At 55.0% G+C, this 5,000-nt stretch overlaps 1 non-coding gene across 1 annotated transcript in view; it reads left to right on the plus strand.

Moving 5' to 3' along the window:
- The window catches only part of LOC126150163 (large subunit ribosomal RNA), a 4,218-nt gene extending 3,892 nt beyond the window's left edge, over positions 1-326 (plus strand). Inside the window, exon 1 of the ribosomal RNA XR_007531359.1 lies at positions 1-326. This exon is cut by the window's left edge and continues 3,892 nt beyond it. This is a non-coding gene — a ribosomal RNA (large subunit ribosomal RNA).
- The last annotated feature ends 4,674 nt before the right edge of the window (positions 327-5,000 follow it).

Below are 5,000 nucleotides of genomic sequence, written 5' to 3' on the forward strand. Positions count from 1 at the left end.
CCATTGTGGCAACGATATCGCTAAGGAGTCCCCGAGGGTCGAAAGGGCTCGAAATACGTGACTTTACTAGGCGCGGTCGACCCACGTGGCGCCCGCGCCGTACGGGCCCAACTTGTTTGCCGGACGGGGCACTCGGGCGGCGCTGTCTGGGATCTGTTCCCGGCGCCGCCCTGCTCCTACCGGTCGACCATGGGTGTCTATATTTCGATGTCGGGACTCGGAATCGTCTGTAGACGACTTAGGTACCGGGCGGGCGGTGTTGTACTCGGTAGAGCAGTTGCCACGCTGCGATCTGTTGAGACTCAGCCCTAGCTTGGGGGATTCGTCTTGTCGCGAGACGAGACCCCCGCGGCTGGGCCGCCAGGGCCACGTGTAATTTGTTGCTTTGTGCTTCGCAGCGCGGGGCCGTATCGGTCCGGCCGGGCGCGCCGCACCCAGGGCGCTGCGTTGGGTGCGGCGGACTGAGGCGTATCGGTTTGCGGGCCCCTTGCCGCTGGCGTGGGCGCTGCGATGGGTGCCGCCTCCGTGCGCGCGGGGCAGGCGGCGGCGGCGGCCGGGCGCGGTGTGGGTCCCGCCGCGCTACAGCGTAGCGCTTTGTCAGCCGGTGATGGGCGCCAGACGGGCGGTGTCGGCCCACCGGTGGGAGCGTCGCGTGGAGGCGGCGGCGTCGGGTGGGTGCCGTGCGGCGGTCGCGGTGCCCGGCAGGCGACGGTGAGTTTTCGCCCGGCCCCCAGCGCCGTGTGGTAACATAGCGTCCACCGCAGTACGGTGACCTACAATACCTCTAATCTATGGATGTGAAATAAAATATAATAAGACATGATGCTCCGCAAGAAAATAGACTTGGGATAGGGTGTGTCGTTGGCAAGTCCCCGGGGCGGTTAAGTGTGTGTGGTGATAAGTCTGTAGGGGGTGCCTCAGTGAATTATTATTGTTGTTTTGTGACGTCGTCAATTGTTCTGTCCCTGTGGACAGATGCAACAGAGAGTGAACATCATTTCGTTGAGGGCGTTTTATTATTTCCATGTATCTGCAACGAGTAATAGGAGGGTGGGAAAATAGTACGAAGTATGCTTGCGTGAATAACGCGGTGGTCAACGGTTCGCGCGCGCCCCTCTGGTCCCGACGCCATCAACGTCCACAATAAACAGACCATACCGCATGATGTTGACAATGCCGCCCACAGGCACAACACAGCCATCTTTGGGAATGTGACCAAACTACATTGCCATCCGGCCCAGAAACGACACCTCCATCTACAGGAATCCAACGAAACTACGCCAACCATACCTCCAAAACACGGCACCGCCATCTATGACAATGTGACGAAACCACATGCAATAGCTCCATCTACGCGAATCGGGACGCCACTACGTCCACCATGTCGAGCGCACCACAAACAAAAATACCGCCACCTGCAGGTCCCCCGCAACATGACCTGCTGCACCGATGATACCGCCATCTATGAGACGCCACGCCGACTACGACATCGCTAGGTCCCACAAGTGGCCCATTTTCCGACGCCACCCACAAACCCCTGCATCATCTGCCCACCACAGGAGCCCCAACGCCTGTGCCTGCGTCGCACGAAGTCGTCGACCGACAATCGCTCCACCCGCACCCCGCACTGTGCCCCACCCCCAACCGCCCAAATCGCAACTCCAGCGGATGAACGGCGGACTCTTCCCGCACTCGTAACGTGCAATCCGCCCCTATATCTTGCGTTTCATGAAGAGTTATATCGAATATGCCATATTCCCGCTGTCCCTATACATGCTGTAAGTAGCTCGCTTGCTACAGCAGCAGCAGCAGCAGCAGCAGCACCACCTCCGCGCGCCTTCCCTGGGGGCACTGAACCGCAGGATGCGAGACCCCCACGCCCAGTGGCAAACAGGGCTCCTCTCAGAATATAGGCGGTCCCTACCCCTCACAACGATGACGGTGGGAGGGCCGTTTTTACGAGACCATTTCCTGCGGTGCCAACGCTGTCGTAGAGCCGATACTCCATCTTTGGTACAAGGCAATCATTCCGCTGTAAATCAGTACGTCACTCGTAGTTCAGTCACCTCACAGCACTGCTCAGTAAACTATGCAGGCCCACATAGATAGAGTATGATAGATTATATACGCAAATGCCCCTATACATGCTGAACGTCCGTACACACAAAATGAACCACACGTCAGCCACACACTCTATCACACACTACTCTCTGCCTGTAACAGACACAGATACAACTACTAAGCACCAGCATGGACCAACGTCCGGTGCATCCTATCCGCCACAGTACACAAACTACGCTATGATAACCAGACCGGGGAGGTCCAATCATAAAACAGAATACCCCACTCGTCCGACAACCACAATTGCTAAGAGAAGCCACCAACACCCACACATGTCCTACACAGGGGTGCACCCATCACCACCACACTGCCTCGTCTTACAGCACAAACACACTGGCAGGAATGAAACACACAGGTCTGCCGCAACCACAGACACGGCTCGCCCCCCTCTCACTGGCGAAAAGCGCATCCCCGACGTGACATAACTCCTTTGACACACTGACGCTGCCTCGGGCATCCACGTCCTACGGTCGATATCAACGAACCTCCCCCCCCCCCCCCTCCCCCCCACAACACGCCATCCCATACCACATTGTGTACCGTACCCAAACCTAACGTGTACTGTACTACAACGCAATGTGTACCATAACACAACCCAGTTTGTACCTTTAACCTAACCTATGTCACCTTAACCTAAACCTATGTCACCTTAACCTAACCTATGCACCTTAACCTAACCTATGTCACCTTAACCTAACCTATGTCACCTTAACCTAACCTATGTCACCTTAACCTTAACCTATGTCACCTTAACCTAACCTATGTCACCTTAACCTAACCCATCTTGCACCTTAACCTAACCCATCTTGCACCTTAACCTAACCCATCTTGCACCTTAACCTAACCCCATCTTGCACCTTAACCTAACCCATCTTGCACCTTAACCTAACCTATGTTGCACCTTAACCTAACCTGTGTTGCACCTTAACCTACCTCAATTTGCACCGCAATGTAAACGCAATTTGCACCGCAATGCTAACGCAATTTGCACCGCAATGTAACGCAATTTGCACCGCAATGTAACGCAATTTGCACCGCAATGTAAACGCAATTTGCACCGCAATGTAACGCAATTTGCACCGCAATGTAACGCAATTTGCACCGCAATGTAACGCAAATTTGCACCGCAATGTAACGCAATTTGCACCGCAATGTAACGCAATTTTGCACCGCAATGTAACTCAATTTGCACCGCAATGTAACTCAATTTGCACCGCAATGTAACTCAATTTGCACCGCAATGTAACTCAATTTGCACCGCAATGTACTCAATTTGCACCGCAATGTAACTCAATTTGCACCGCAATGTAACTCAATTTGCACCGCAATGTAACTCAATTTGCACCGCAATGTAACTCAATTTGCACCGCAATGTAATGCAATTTGCACCGCAATGTAATGCAATTTGTACCGCAATCTACCCCCACATTGTGCCTTAACCTAACCCACATTGTGCCTTAACCTAACCCACATTGTGCCTTAACCTAACCCACGTTGTGCCTTAACCTAACCCACGTTGTGCCTTAACCTAACCCACGTTGTGCCTTAACCTAACCCAAGTTGTGCCTTAACCTAACCCAAGTTGTGCCTTAACCTAACCCAAGTTGTGCCTTAACCTAACCCAAGTTGTGCCTTAACCTAACCCAAGTTGTGCCTTAACCTAACCCAATGTTGTGCCTTAACCTAACCCAAAGTTGTGCCTTAACCTAACCCAAGTTGTGCCTTAACCTAACCCAAGTTGTGCCTTAACCTAACCCAAGTTGTGCCTTAACCTAACCCAAGTTGTGCCTTACCTAACCCAAGTTGTGCCTTAAACCTAACCCAAGTTGTGCCTTAACCTAACCCAAGTTGTGCCTTACCCTGCTCTGTAATTGGCATATGACACGTTACATTAATGTATTGTCCAACCGCAACCCGCTCAGAATGTTGTGTACACAGCTACGTGTCATCTCCCCATAACAGCTGCATTGCAGTGTGGTACGCCATAGAGACGTGTGGGAGTAATGGACGCAGTGGATGGCGATCAGCATGAGCCGTCTGTTCATGTAGTGGCGCGTGTATGCAGACGTAGTAGTCTCTTCTCACACAATGTGATAGCACGGTGCCCCGCGTTCCACATCTGCGACATGCTACAGAGGCCGGGTTGACAGTTGGTCGCGCAATGGACATCGCATACGTACGGGGGCACCTTCCACGTGCCCTCTAGTCGGGCACATTTTGTTGCGTGGATGTGAGCGGATGTAGTGTGTCTTGACACCTGACAGGCAGGCATGCAATAATAGTTGACTTTGCAAACGGGGATGGACGTGTACGTTTACTGGTGACGTTACGCAAATGAACAACTGGTAACCCGTTGTGGTGCGGTTGTCCTTGCTGGAGGTACATCTGTGAGGGCAACGATCGGTACAGCTACGAAGCGGTCCCCACCATACCAACGAACGTGAATGTGAATCTGGGTGTGAAGCGATACGCGGCTGTGGGTGGGGTGGGACTGTCCCCGGCCGGTGAGGGGGGGCCGCCCGGCGTGCTTGGCCGCGCGGTGCGTGGGCGCACGCGCTACAGCCGGCTGGTGGGGGCGCCCAGTGGCAGGCGCGCCGGGCCGACGGACGCGGCAGGCGGCGCAGCTGGCGCGCCGGGGCACACCTGCGCGCGGCGCCGTGCAGCCAAAGTGGGTCCTCGCCGGCCCGGTGCGAAGCGCGGGTGGACATCTGCAGTGTGCTGGTCCGATTGAGGACTGTGTGCGTTGAGGATGCGCCGCCGCCCGGCACTCGGCGCCGCGACGCCGTCTGCTGCTCGGTCGCCCCAGCGGTTCTCGCTGGTGGTTTGTATCGCAGTTGTGCAGACGTGTTGGCACGTGCGCTGTGCTGGGAGAGTTCGCT

The sequence above is a fragment of the Schistocerca cancellata genome, unplaced genomic scaffold, assembly GCF_023864275.1.
Source record: "Schistocerca cancellata isolate TAMUIC-IGC-003103 unplaced genomic scaffold, iqSchCanc2.1 HiC_scaffold_975, whole genome shotgun sequence".
In the NCBI taxonomy this organism is placed as follows: domain Eukaryota; kingdom Metazoa; phylum Arthropoda; class Insecta; order Orthoptera; family Acrididae; genus Schistocerca; species Schistocerca cancellata.